General features: G+C 35.5%; 1 protein-coding gene across 1 annotated transcript in view; it reads left to right on the plus strand.

Annotated features, from left to right (window-relative positions):
* GPC5 (glypican 5) overlaps window positions 1–15,509 on the plus strand; it is a 1,454,359-nt gene that overhangs the window by 611,250 nt on the left and 827,600 nt on the right. The gene's annotated exons all lie outside the window — the stretch shown is intronic.

Below are 15,509 nucleotides of genomic sequence, written 5' to 3' on the forward strand. Positions count from 1 at the left end.
TAAAAAAGCAAAAACAGACCCTTTCTTTATTCAGTTGATAGGACTGAGTACTCTTCCCTGTGCCAGCACTCTGTGCTGTTCAGAAGCTGAACCTACGGGGTGGATGGATGTAACCACAGTTGTTGGCTATGTTGTTATTTAGAAACAAAGAGTAAAGCATTTAAGAACATTTAAATGGAAGAGTAGGAAACCCTGAGGTACTTGACACAATTTAAAAGTAGCAGAAGAAAATTACTCCACCTGGCCAGGTGCCATAAGACTTCGAGACCAGTCTAACCAACATGACAAAACTGTTGTCTCTACTAAAAATACAAAAATTAGCTGGACGTGGTGGTGCACGCCTGTAATCCCAGCTACTTGAGAGACTGAGGCAGGAGAATAGCTTGAGTCTGGGAGGCGGCATTTGGAGTGAGCCGAGATAGCACCACTGCACCCCAGCCTGGGCAACAAAGTGAGTCTTTGTCTTAATACAAAACAAACAAACAAAAAAGGATTTTTTTTAAAAGAAAATTACTCCATTTGATATTGTAGATAAGCACCTAGTATTTGCTCCAACCCATAGAACATCAGAAATCTACCATCCGATCCATATTTTTTTTTCAGTGAAAGGATGTTTGTTTTCTTCAATTAAAAATATTAGAGTTAAACTCTATATGCAGCAGTTTGAACCCAAATATAACATTTAACAAATTATAGGATTTCCGCATCTCAAATCTAGTAAGGCTAAATTGTACATTAGATGAACGCATTTCCAAATTTGTTTCAATCAGTTCAACTGGTTAATTCTTGATTGTAATAGTGCACATCAAATCTGTATTTTGTTACTCTTTTTGCTATAATCTAATTCCCTTCTTTTCTTGGTAATTAAACCAACATAAAAATAAAGAAATAACAGCCCTTTCACATCTACTGTGAACAATAAAACAGTAAGTTGTGAGTAGTCATGATCCATATTGATGAAATGTTACACTTCAGAATGCAGGCAGTACAACTACAAAATGAGAGAAGATTAAAATCACTAAATCTGATCTGTGAGAAGATTAAAAACAAGCCTCTTATAATCTCTCACTGATGCCAGAAGTGGATTAAAAAATTAAAAGATCCTCCTACCTCCTCACCAGGAGTTTTATGAAGTATATACCATGAACCTCACTAGAATGTTGAACAAGAGACTTGATAGAATAATTTAGCTGAAGCTATTTTTCCTAGAGAATATTTCTCAAGATTTTGTTACTGTAAAAACAGTTTTCACTTTATTTTCTCAAAGTGTTTATTCTTCTTATGCATTTAATAATGACACTATAGGCCAAGCGCAGTAGCTCATGCCTGTAATCCCAGCAGTTTGGGAGGCTGAGGTAGGTGGATCACTAGGTCAAGAGATGGAGACCATCCTGGTCAACATGGCAAAACCCTGTCTCTACAAAAAATACAAAAATTAACTGGACATGGTGACATGTGCCTGTAGTCCCAGCTACTCAGGAGGCTGAGGCAGGAGAACCACTTGAACCCGGGAGGCAGATGTTGCAGAGCCGAGATCGCACCAGTGTACTCCATCTGGTGACAGAGTGAGACTCCATCTCAAAAAAAAAAATAAATAAATAAAAATAAAAATATATATATATACACACACACACATATATATATGTAATTACACTATAGCTTTTCATGCAAAGAGCACTTATCTACAAAGTATATATGACTCTATTCATACAATGAGAGTCGTGGATTTAAAGAAAGTTAATATTAGATAGAATAGAGTCACAAGTTGTATTAGTACATTTTCATGCTGCTGATAAAGACATAACCGAGACTGGATAATTTATAAAGAAAAAAAGGTTTAATGGACTCAATTCCACGTGGATGGGGAAGCCTCACAATCATGGTGGAAGGTGAAAGGCACATCTTACATGGTGGCAGGCAAGACAGAATGAAAAATAAGTGAAAAGGGAAACCCTTTGTAAAACCATCAGATCTTAAGAGACTTACTCACTACCGCGAGAGCATTGTGGGGGAAACTGCCCTCATGATTCCATTATCTCCCACCAGGTCCCTCCCATAACACGTGAGAATAATGCGAGCTACAATTCAAAATAAAATATGGATGGCTTGCTTTTATTCTGGCCATGCTGGCAGCTGATTAGATTGTGCCCATTCAAATTGAGGGTGAGTCTGCCCTTCTCAGTCCACTGACTCAAATATTAATCTCCTTTGGCAACATAGTCATAGACACACCCAGGAACAGTATTTTGCATCCTTCAATCCAATCAAGTTGGCACTCAGTATTAACCATCACACAAGTTTAGCACAAATCCCCTTTATTTGCAAACCCTGGAAAAGAGAACTAAAGTCAGCTAAGATTTTCCCTCCCTGGCCTACAGGATTCCATCAAGAGGAATGAAGAGGGAGCCCAAGAAATTTCTTACACTTCACAAAACTGCAACAGCCTTACACTACTTTGGCCTTGTATTCATGTTTAAATCTGTTGTGACTAGAGGCTGAAAACTCACTGTGCCACCATGGAGTCTTTGCCTGATTTCTCCTCCCATTTGGCTACAGCCCTCTTGATTCTAGATTTCCTGTGGTTAGGGCCCTCAGCTTCAGGTCCTTACACCAATACCACGTTTTTAGTGATGTCTTACGCAGACATCATAGAAAGGAATATCATCCCTTCTCCTTTCAGGGTTCTTTATCATCATCTAATCCCTAATTTTTATGTATAGGATATATTGCTATTGACAAATATTTGTGTATGTATTATATAAGTATATACACAGATACATATAACTTATTTGATTATCCATATCTCCTTACTAGACTGTAAGCGCCAAGAAAGCAAAAACATTGCCTATTGTGTTCACTGCTGTATCTCCTGCACCCAGGACAATTCCTGGCCTATAATTAGTGATCAACAAATATCTGCTGGTTCTTCTGCATATGGATATCCAGTTTTCCCATTGAATGAATGAATGATTTAATAATATTAGAATGTTTCCTGAGTTTATATCATTATTGGGAGAGAAGATATTTATATGCCACTAAATTAATTACTCATAGATAGTGGGGGAAAAGTATCCTCAAGCTAGGAGCACTGTGTATTCTCAAAGAAACTAGATGTAACCTGATAAACCTTGTTTTGACTATAAAAGACCCACAAAAGTCTATACTTAGCATCTATTCCAAGACATGAAACAAAATGTATTTTCCTTTCTAATGTTGTCACTTGGAGAAATACTTAGTCCAGTTATACCATAAAAAGCGTCTTACACCACTGAGTTTGTATATTATAAATGTATAATGTTTGTGGCTTTTATGACATATGTGCAAACAATATACAGTAAGTATTATCTGTCTCTTTTGTACTCAAAATGATGGCATGGTCTGAATCATCAGAAGTAAAATTGGAAAAATGTACCAAAATAATTTAAGTGGATAAATGACAGCTAAATATATAGAAATATATGTATATTTTGACAGTGTTTGCTTCCTAAAACCATTTCTGTGAAATGTGAGATTACTTCCTAAATGAACTCTAGTTGGTTTATCTGGAAGAGCTGTACTTCTGTGATAAGCAATTAGCACTCTCTAAGGTTAAGAAATTGTGTGTTTTAGAAAAGTAAATAAATATTGATTTCCTTTTGGCTTGAAGAGTTTTGAAACTCCACTTGTCTAGCACAAAAGTGCCTTCCTATTACTTCTGTCTTATACTAGGCTCTGAATTGCTCTCCTAATGTCGATTCCTACCCAAGTAAACTCTTGATCTTGTATCAAATGTAGTGGAAAACATTTCCCTTTAAGTTACTTCCAAAGAGAACTTCCTTGATCTACCAAGATCTTACAATCAAAGATGCTTGTATTTCTCAGTAGACTTCATTTTTTTTAGATTATGAAAACGAAGAGAGAGAGACACACATTCATAAACATACACAGCCACACAGATATAGTAGAGGTATATTCTTTTCTTAATTTTGTGAATTTCATAGCTTATAGACTTGGAGAATGATCGAGTTGGCTGATTCTCATTATCTACTCATTTGTTAATTAACTTTGTTTTATTATACAGTACATTTTTGTAATATTGTAGCATACCAAGTTGCGGATGTTATGAATTCTGCTTTAATAACATATCTTCAATCATATTGCTCAGTTAAGTATTAATAATTGAGTTTGTCTTATTAAGCACTTTCTTGTGACCTTTAATATGATAAAGTAAATTTGTATTGATGCTAGTGTGCAATTTTAAACCATAAAAGCTCAGTCTGCAATATGTGTACATTTCATTCCAGGGAAAATATTCTTAGCTGTTTTCACAATTTACTCTCAATATCAAGATATAACAGGATTTCTATTTATCAACACACTGCATAATGGCCAGGCCAACATATCTATTTTAAAGGGCAATAATCATTTGGCATTGCACTATGCATTTGGCTCCCTGTCATCATTTGCCTCTACTAATCATAATAGTAGATGTATTGGCTGAAATCCTCTATTAGAGTTGTGGTTTAGTCTACCACATTTTTCATTCCATCAGTTTTTGGTTTATGCATTTTGAAGTTCTGATATTAGGTTCATACACATTTAGGATTGTTTTATGTTTTTGATGAATTTGCCCTTTTGTTGTTATAAAGGGTCTGTCTTTATTCCACATAAATATATATATTTTGAAATATGCTTTGTCTGAATAGCTACTCTAGCATCCTTATGATTCATTTGTCACCAATATTAATATTAGATTTATCTCTGTCTTTATATTTAAATTGTGTGTCTTTTAGGCCGTGTATGGTTTGTTTATTTTAAAACACAATTTGTCAATCTCTGCTTTTTTAGAACTTTGAATCCTTAGTTTTTAGTGTAATTATTAATATAGCTGGATTTGAAATTATAGTTCTCATACTTGCTTTCCACTTTCTAATCTGTTCTGGCTTGTTCTTTTCCTCCTTTTCCTTTTATTTTCACTATTTGTTTATTATCTATATGGCTTTTAAAATATGGTCGCTCAAGGTGAAATAGGCGCTGGCATCATATCCTAGTCTCCCTTTATGTCATGCACCGCTTCACATATGAGGACTCCAAAATCTATACTTCCATTTCCACTTTACTCTTTGGGTTATTGTTCCCATAGCATTTACTTCTACATATGTTATGTTATAAATTCTGTAATTCCTGGTTATTAGTTTGCTTGAAACAGAAAATGACTTATCAAAGAACATGGTGAATAAGAAGAAAAAAATTTTTTTTTTTTCCAAGATGGAGTCTTGCTCTGTCGCCCAGTCTGGAGTGCAGTGGTGCGATTTCGGCTCACTGCAAGCTCCGCCTCCCGGATTCAGGCCATTCTCCTGCTTCAGCCTCCTGAGTAGCTGGGACTACAGGCGCCCACCACCATGCCCGGCTAGTTTTTTGTATTTTTTTAGTAGAGACGGGGTTTCACCGTGTTAACCAGGATGGTCTCGATCTCCTGACCTCGTGATCTGCCCACCTTGGCCTCCCAAAGTGCTGGGATTACAGGCGTGAGCCACCGCGCCTGGCCGAAAATGTTTTATATTTACCTACAGATTGAACATTTCTCCTTTTTCATTCCTTTGTGAAGTTTAGTGTTTCCATCTGGTGTCATTTTTCTTCCCCGTGAGGAAGTATCTCTTTATAGTTGTGTGTTGTTTTTTTTTTGAGTGCTGTTTGTTGGCAGCACATTCTTTCAGTGTTTGACTAAAAGCAAAGTTATATTTTTAAAAAACAATTTTGGAATACATTTTTGCGGATATAGAATTCTATTTGACAATGTAGTTCCATTTTTCTTCTGGTTTAATTAAACAGTTTCTGAGGAAAAAGCCAGCAGTTAATTCTTGTCTCCGTTTTGTGTTTGCTAAACTTCTTGAATCTGTGAGTTTTTAGTTTTTATCAAATGTAGATTTTTGACATTACTTCTTGAATTTTATTTTCTGCTCCCGTTTCTCCCTTTAAAAATAACAGTTTCACATGTGTTGTAAAGTTTAATATTGTCTCACAGGTTATTATGCTGTATTCACTTCATTTTTTTGTCTTTTTTTCTCTATGTGCTTCAGTTTGCATAGTTTCTTTTGCTATGTCTTCAAATTCACTTATCTTTCCTTCTGCTATATCCAATATGCTTTTAATACCATCTAATGAATTATTTATATCATGTATTTTACTTTCATCTGTAGAAGTTTCATCTGATTATTTTCTTGTATATTCCATTTCTTGCCTAATTATTTTATGTTTTCCTTTAAATACTTGAACAAATTTATAACAACTTTTATTTTATAACATTATCTCTGTCATTTCTGGTTATGCTTCTACTGAATAACGTTTCTCTCGGCTAAGAGTTCACTTTTTTCTTCTTCTTGGCATGTACAGTAATTTTGTATTTGATGCTCATCATTTTTTTTTTAATCTGTTGACTGCTGGATTGTCGTGTGTGTGTGTGTGTGTGTGTGTGTGTGTGTGTGTGTGTTTGTCTGTGTGTCTGTGTTTCAATATGGGATGGCTTTTGTTGGAGTAACCGATTTAGTTATGTGGAGATCAGCGTGATTTTATTTCAGAGCTTATTTTTAAGCTTTTTTTGTGTGGGTCTTGAATAGCCTTTGTTCTGAGGCTAGTCTAGTTCTACAACAAAGGTGACAATGTCTAGGGATTCTACTAACTATTCAATTAGAACTCTCCTCTCTGGCAGGTCAAAATGTAAAAACATTCCTCAGTTTACACCCCCATCCCCTAATCATTCTTGCTTCAATATGTTTATCACCACTTAACATATCATATATTTTACATATTTATGTTGTCTATTTTCTGCTCTCCCCCAGCCTTGAAGTACAGTATAGTCACATACATGTGTGGGATTTTGCTCATTTTATTTATTGTTGTTTTTTTGTATGTAGGACAGTAAATCACATATAGTAGAGGTTGAATAAATATTAGTTGATTGAGCAAATAAATGAACATCACAATAAGTGTTTTATCTGGCAAGGGAAAAAAAGGAGATAGTTGAGGAAGTGCTAATTGGATTTTGCAACTGCACACATGTTATGGACTGAACTGTGTTCCCCAGAATCTCTATATTGAAGCCCTGTTGGAGACACAATTTTTGGGCACTAATTCAGGTGAAATGTGTTTATGAAGGTGAGGCTGTAATCCAATAGGACTGGTATCCTTACAAGAAGAGGAAGAGACATCAGAGCACTCTCTCCCTTTCTCTGTCTCTCTCCACCCCCACCGCAAGGAAGAAAGGCAACAGCAAGAGAGTGGTCATCTCTTGTTGTGTAAGGACCCAGCAAGGAAGTAGGCATCTACAATCCAGGAAGGGAGGCCACACGAGGCACCAACCTTGATGGCACCTTGAACTTTCAGCTTTCAGAATTGCGAGAAAACAAATTTCCATTGTGTAATCCACCCAGTATGTGGTGTTCTGTTATGGCAGCCTGAACAGACTAATACAAACTATAAGACAATGTTTCTTAAATGATATCAGGAGCAAATATGCCAAAATATTATAGATTTTCTGGAAGGAGGTATGTAGCTCTTTATTATATTTATCTTCAACAGTTTTGCATGTGTGTGAATAGTATCAACATAAAATACATTGAAAATACTCTCAATAGATGTAAATATAACTCTATATGTATAGATAACTATATAGATAAGGAATACATTCTAAGCAAAGATCTTTCATTAGAAGACAGAATATATGCAAAATATTACATCGTGTCTAGAACATGATAGGATTCATTAAGGAGTAGTTCCTTTGTTCTCTTCTCCTTTCCATCCTCTATTTAATAGATGAATTGGTCCGTAAGTGTAAATATATACTAGTGTGTGATCATCATTTGTAGCTGTTAACATATAAAAAATTTCAAAACAAAACATGCAATGTGTTATCCATGTGAAATATTAAACTTTCTTGGTCTGAAAAGTCAAAGTCACAGGACTCCCCCTTCCTGATAAATATGATGGAACATAAATACTCTGTCATATTTCCCAAGGAGATCTGAACTTTGCAAAATATTGAATTTTGATTTATATTTTTAAGCCTTGTAAGCTTGTGATTCATTAATAGCCATCTTAGTCCCAGATCTGCTTCTGGGCACTGATGATGCTGCCAGTGTGAGAGCAGCAGGAGATGATATAATAATGTGGCATCCTCTTATGGGGTATTACAGTAGAATTAGAAAGCAGCTATTGAACTCAATTTTGCAAGACTGTTCCTTATCTTAACATTTTCAAAGTCAATTAAACATTTAAAAAATCATTTATATAGAAAGTGCTAGTTTGGAATCTTCAGTGAATAAAATAATAACATGCTTATCAGTATATTACTATCTTTAATTAATCTGCTCAATTTTACAAATTGAGTGGACACTGACAAATTTAGAATCTGCACTACCACAATTAATTGCTGTAATGTTCACAGGTCAGTGCTCACATTGATAATGATTTTTAAAAGTCAGACTTACAGAAAAGAGTTTATTTCTAAAAGCCTAAATCTTCTGTTCTCAACTGGAATGGGGAAGGTTTAAGGAGATTCTATGGAGATGGCTGTGGAAGTGACCCTGTCACAATTGGCTAATTCAGTGTAGAACTTCTAGAAAATAATAAGAGAGAATCTAATATTCTATGAAGCGCTAATAATGTAGACCTGAGTTTAGTCAAATATATTTTATTAATGAAATTACAGTTTTATTTGTCTTATAAGGTCATTTCAGTAATACATTCCATTTTTCAACACCCTCATTTGGCATTGCTTTATAATAGCTTGATTTGAAAAATATTTAATTTTTTCATTTCCTTTTTGCCTTTTCTCTACCTATTTGCTCTAAATACATAGGAACTTAAACTATCAAAGCATGTTAATTGTATTAAATTATAAAATAAACACTTTTATAAAGAAAAACATTTTTTATCTCCTCTTGTTACTTTCAACTTAAATTGTCTATCATCCTGATTTTTTTTAAAAAAGAGTATCTTCTTCTTGCATATTTGGATGCCAGAGAAAATCACAAATAGGTGTAAAAGAAAAGTCATTTGAATGAAAGAACAAAGCACTTATACTGATGGTTTGAGAAAGTTAAATAAGTACCACTTAATTGAAGTAAATTATAAATTTGAATCTTTAGTCATGCAATAGGTATTCATTTCTTTATTTTTTGTAGGCAGAGTTAAAAAATAAAAAGTCGGGGATGTTCTGTCCGATACTGGATCACTGCATTCCAATCTATGAATTGGTCATAGAGTAATAATACTTATGTTTCTACATAAATGCTATCTAAGTTTACATTTTATTATAAAATAACTTTAAAATAAGAATTCAGAATTTCTGATTCTGGATTTTTCTTGGCCCCTTTGTCAGACTCGTGATGGGGGTGAACATTTACTTAGCCTGCTGTGCTCACCTCTTGTGGGAGGGAGCACACATGTGAGTGAGTGCAGGACTCACAGCCAGACCAGGTGCAAGTGAGTGAGTGTGGGACCTGGCCAGCAAGCTCTGTGTGGGGCCCACACCCAGACCAGGTTGGGGGGCCCTGTGACCCCGAAGCCCCAGAGGGTATGTTACATGCTGTCTTAGCTCTTCCATCTGCAGACAGCTGTTTGTTATCAGCTCAGTTGGCCCCTTGCCTCGTTGCATGGGGCAGCTGCCCTCTGCCAGCAAGAGCAAAGGGCCAGTGTGACAGTCTTTTTTGGATACCCGCAATTGGTGACTCCCAAACTCTTGTCCAAAAAGAATAAGGTCAATCGATTGGACACTTGAAAGATGGTGAAGGCAGAGAATTTTATTTAGCAATAGAAATGGCTCTCAGCGGAGAGGGGAGCTGGAAAGGGGATGGGATGGGCAGGTAATCTTCCCCTAAAGTTCGGCTGGTTCTTTTCCAAAGTCAAGCCACCTCTCCTGAGAAGTGCAGCTGTCTTTCTGAAGTCAAGTTGCCTTTCTCCAATCAAGCCGCTTCTCTCTCCTCTTCTGACTGAGTCTGGGATCTTTATAGGCACAGGATGGGGGAGGTGGGGTCAGCCATTGGTAGTTTTGCAAAAGGCAACATTTGATTGGCAAAAAGGCATTATTTGAAAGGAACCAATTGGAGAGAGTGGGCAAACAGGAATAGACAGGCATTCTCACTTTGGGCCGTAGGTTTCAGGCTACTTTGGCTTAAAGGTGGGGTTTCACCAGGGACCTGCCCCTGTCTGCCTGAAATTTCTCTGCCTGCTGCCTCTATCATTACTCGTATTAAATTCCCTTTTTCCCACCAGTAACATACCCAACTTGATAGATTCCAAGCCATATAATTTTTAAATTTTTATTCAAATATTTCTGATTTTAATTTTAACATGAAAAAGTTTTATTATATTGTAATTATTTTTCATAAGTTCAGAAAAACATAAATTGTCATACAAAGCTTCATAAATCATAATTAATATATATAATGATATATATATTTATTATTTCCTAAAACAGATATTGCCACCTTTTGCCATCAATTTAACTAAGAGATCATAGATATAGTGAAATCATGTTTCTGTAATAATCATGTTTATTTTTCAAGATTCATCCAAAAAGTTGAGACTTCTAGGATAATTAAGCTTTAAATGCATTTGCATACTTTAATCATTTTTATAGATAGTGGATTCCAAATGCCATAAAGACAGAACACTTTCTAGCTTGCCTTTCTCTACTTAGCTCCTAGTATAGTAACTGACACTTAGGGAGTGCTCATTATGCACGACCCTATGATGTAATGCTGATGATAGACACAAAAGTCAAAATTCAACTGGGCAGAAAAATCACCATGAAAAAAATCTGTTTTTCTTGCTTAATAAGCTGAAGTTTTTGGATAATTCTGATGTAATGCTCTCACTTGAATGGCTGAATTGACTGGGCTTTCATTGTGTTTCTTTTGGTGATCATAATTCTTCATCCTGCCCATGTTGGTGGTGGTGTTTATGTTAGCCCCAACACCAAACAGCATCCTCCTTACAATGTGAAAGGAATTTCTGGTATAATTCAGAAAAACATAAGGGCAAGCTTTGATAATGAAACTTTAATCAAATATATTATTTTACTTCCATATCTCTGATGGAATCTATTCCTTGAGATTTGAAGGGGTTTTTTTTTTTTGGTGTTTAATATGTTCCTAATCCATTCTGGAGACTCTAATGTTACCATATTAATTTTCTAGAGTATGTTACAATATTTTACAATATGAGCATGCAAATAACTTTTCATGTTGACCATGAACAAGTGACTTATTCTAGTATAATAAATACATTATTGACTCAATTTGTTAGTGATGTCTTGAATATTTTCTTTCCTGAGGTCATCTATAATATACTTACACTGTTATATTGAAATAATGCACTCAGATGTATGCATTAGAAAGACGATTCTGAATTGGGCAAAAAGAGTGTGCTTAGAAACTGAATAGTCTTAGCAAATATGGGAGTGCCTTGATTCTTAGAAATGGAAGAGTTTTGGTGGCTGCTTTGAGTGATGAAGTTGATGTGTATATTTGGGCAGGGGTTCTAGTGTCAGTCACAGGGAGGTTCCTTATTCTTCTCACTTTGGAGTGCCTGAGATGCATCTAGTAAGAACATTAAACCAGTGATTCTGAACTTGGGAAAAACTGTGCCCCACAAGCAAATGCTTTTCAAAGTCTGGAGACATTTTTTGTTGTATCCTTGGGGAGAGGGTTGATATAGATATCCAGCAGTAGAGGTCAAGGATATGTTAAATATCTTACAATACCCAGGACAGATAAGCACAACAAAGAATTAGCCCAAAATATCAGTAGTGACTGATGCTATTTAGAAACCATGTCTTAGATTGAGAAAACACTGAACACCAGTGATATGGTTCTAACTGTCTAGAGAAATAACCCTCTTTCTATAAAATCCCCTTTTATAGTTACACATTTTAGAAGACCATTTTACTCACTAAATATATTTATTGTGGTCAAATGAAACATGCTACTGCATATCTTCCACCCAGGTCTCTCTCCTCCTACAAAAGGAAAACCACATAAAAGTAAATAAATTGAAAACCAAATGGACATATTGTAGATACATTTTTATCTACACTACATAGTGCTTACTCTTTTTATTTGTTTTTGAGAGGTAGTAAAACTCAAAGGGGTCAAGTTATGTCCTGTAAGTCACAAAGTAGTAGAATTCAAACGAAGAGCTTATATTTTGTGCCCAGTAAGCTTTTTAATTCTGTAGGTAGAATAACTTTTTCATGTGGCAGACTTTCAGGTGCTTAATTATCTCAATCTCTCTCTATCCCACACAACTTTTACAAACTATTTAAGATTCAGTTATGTATATATAGCAATTATTGTTGCAACCAATGCCAAACAAATACATGAATGAATAGAATTATTTTGGGAGTTGAAATATACCTCACTGAGCATCTCTTTCATTTATTTATTTTTAAAGGCTTACACAAAAATAGCTTATATATTGTCCATACAACAATCTACTCTACTGCTTCTGGATGATGGCCGCATTTCTTCATGCAGTAATTCTGCAGTGCAGGGAAATAAGTGGAAAAGACACAATCACTTCTAAAGTTTTGTTCTGATACACATCACTTCCATTTACCTCTGCAGTGGCAATAATTAGTACAGGACCACATTTAGATAAGAATCGGGTCAAGAAAGTGGTTACTGGGAGAGCAGCTTGCACTTTTCAATGTCAAATGCACACTATCGAACTTGGAGTACAGACTTTTGGTGGAAAAGGTAGCAGAGGAAAAAGAAAAAGAAAAATAATTCATGATGAAATGTCTACCATTTCTCCAGTATTTCCAATATGTCAGACATGTTATACATGTTTTTCATATATTATTTATACATTGGGAATCGTTGTCTTTATTCTGCAGGAAACAAATTGGAAGCTTTTTGGAAAGAATCATGTTATCTAAAGGCTCACAGCAAGGTGATAGTAATGTTGAGATTTGCCATGTTCTAGTGACCCTGTAATTGTTATAAGCAAGAATTTAGGGTGGATGACCTATAATTCAACTTCTGATTCTAAATTTTATTTTCTCTCTTCCTTTTGATTTCATATACTTGATTCTACCCATATTTATGCACCTTTCTGTGCTTAATGTGTTACTGCCAATACACGCCTAAGCTTTTAAACTGTGTGAGTCTATAGGCTCTTTGAATGTGGTTTCATATTTGAGTGTTATTTTGATAGCCATTTTAACAAAAATCCTGTAAAACAAAAGTGTTTTCTTCTTATTTTCTTTCTTTCTTTTTATTTTTTTTTCTTTTGAGACAGCTTCTTGCTCTGTCTTCAAGGCTGGAGTGCAGTGGTGCGATATCAGCTCACCGCAACCCCTGCCTTCTGGGCCCATTCAATTCTCCTGCTTCAGCCGAGTCTTGCTCTGTCACTGAGGATGGAGTGCAGTGGTGCAATATCACCTCACTGCAACCTCCGCCTTCTGGGCTCACTCAATTCTCCTGCTTCAGCCTCCCAAGTAACTGGGATTACAGGTCTGTGCCACCACACTCGGCTAATTTTTGTACTTTTAGTAGAGACGGAGTTTCACCATGTTGGTCAGGCTGGTCTCAAACTTCGAACCTCAGATGATCTGCTCGCCTTGGCCTCTGAAAATGCTGGGATTACAGGCATCAGCCACCACACCAGATCTATTTTCTTATTTTCTTTAGCATAGCTTGAACAATAAATCAGTTGAAAGAAATTGCAATTGGAGTGAAAAACATGGCATCCAGATAGTTCTTTATGTATATTACCATTGTACTACCTTTTTAAAGTTACTTCACCATTTAAGCCTCAGTTTTCCCATCTGTAGATGGAAATAATGCTGACCTCACAAAGCAAAAAGTTATAACATTTATATTTATGAAGTGCCTGTAAAGTACAAATATTAGACAAACATTCTCTGAGTACTGGTTCTGCTATCTGTTAGCCCTAGGATCTTTAAACTTTCCTAGCCTTAGCTTCCTTATCTGTGAAATTCATAAGATGGCCATTATGATAAAACGGCATAATAAATAAATACATTAACCTCACATGTGACATGTGGCTAGCATTTAATATGTATTAGCAGTAGTATATATATAAAAAGATATATATACTACTTAGTTATTCTGAACTAAATAATACCTTTCCTGTGACTATTATAATGCCTTGCATTCAAAAATAATGATTGATTACAGTTAGATTCCTCATGTCACCACGAAATCTTTAGTAAGCATCAGGTACTTGAAGAGACCATCTTATTTTAATTTCCCCAGATTACATAAGTACAACCAAGGTAATTATACAACCAGTTCAATTCAAGACAAAAAAGAAGCTAGCAAAATAAGCAAGCAAACACAACGAATTTGACTTGTTTATATAAAAATTATGGAAGACATTGAGCTTTCTGTTTGGTTTTAGTTTTCCCAAAATTTATTTGGTTAATTTCATCTAAGTTGGCATATTTATTTGTATAGAGTGGTTCACAGTATTCATTTGTTACTCTTCAATAGTGGTAGGATCTAGTGTTATCCTCTGTTCCATTTGTGATAATGTTAATACATGTCATCTCTAGGTTTTCCTCATCAGTCTTGCTAGTGTGACAATTTGACTGGTCTTTTTAAAAAGCAGTCTTTTGTTTAACTTATCTTCACTTGTTTTTTTATTTCTACTCTTACCGTAATTTCCTTTGTTTTTCTTGTCTTGGGTTCATTTTTTTCTTCTTTTTTTTTTTTTTTTTTTTTTTTTTTTTTTTGAGACGGAGTCTCGCTCTGTCGCCCAGGCTGGAGTGCAGTGGCGCGATCTCGGCTCACTGCAAGCTCCGCCTCCCGGGTTCACGCCATTCTCCTGCCTCAGCCTCCCGAGTAGCTGGGACTACAGGCGCCCACAACCGCGCCCGGCTAATTTTTTGTATTTTTAGTAGAGACGGGGTTTCACCGTGGTCTCGATCTCCTGACCTTGTGATCCGCCCGCCTCGGCCTCCCAAAGTGCTGGGATTACAGGCGTGAGCCATCGCGCCCGGCATTTTTTTTCTTCTTTATCTAGGTACTTGAGATGAAATATTAGCTTGTTTATTTGATACTTTTCTTTTGTAATGTAAGAATTTAGTGCTGTAAGTTTACCCCTTAGTACTGTTTTTGCTGCATCCTACAAATATTGATATATTTTCATTTTTATTCCACTCGATGCATTTAAACATTTTCCCTTGAATCTTCCTTACTAACACATGTTTATTTAGAAGTCAGTTGTTTTGGTTTTACGTTTTTGGAGATATTCCTGTTATATTTCCGCTATTGATTTTTAGTTTATTATATTGTGGCTAGAGAAGACAATGTGTATAAACTCAATCATTTTTTTTAATTGCTAGATTAGTTTTATACCACAGAATGTGATGTTTCTTGGAATGTGTACCATGGGCACTTCAAAACACAGCTTATCCTAAAGTTGTTGGGTGGTAATCTGTAAATATCTTTTAGTTCCTGCTGATGGTATTGTTGCATTTTGCAGTATTTTTCCTGATTTTC

The sequence above is a fragment of the Macaca mulatta genome, chromosome 17 (assembly GCF_049350105.2).
Source record: "Macaca mulatta isolate MMU2019108-1 chromosome 17, T2T-MMU8v2.0, whole genome shotgun sequence".
NCBI lineage: Eukaryota > Metazoa > Chordata > Mammalia > Primates > Cercopithecidae > Macaca > Macaca mulatta.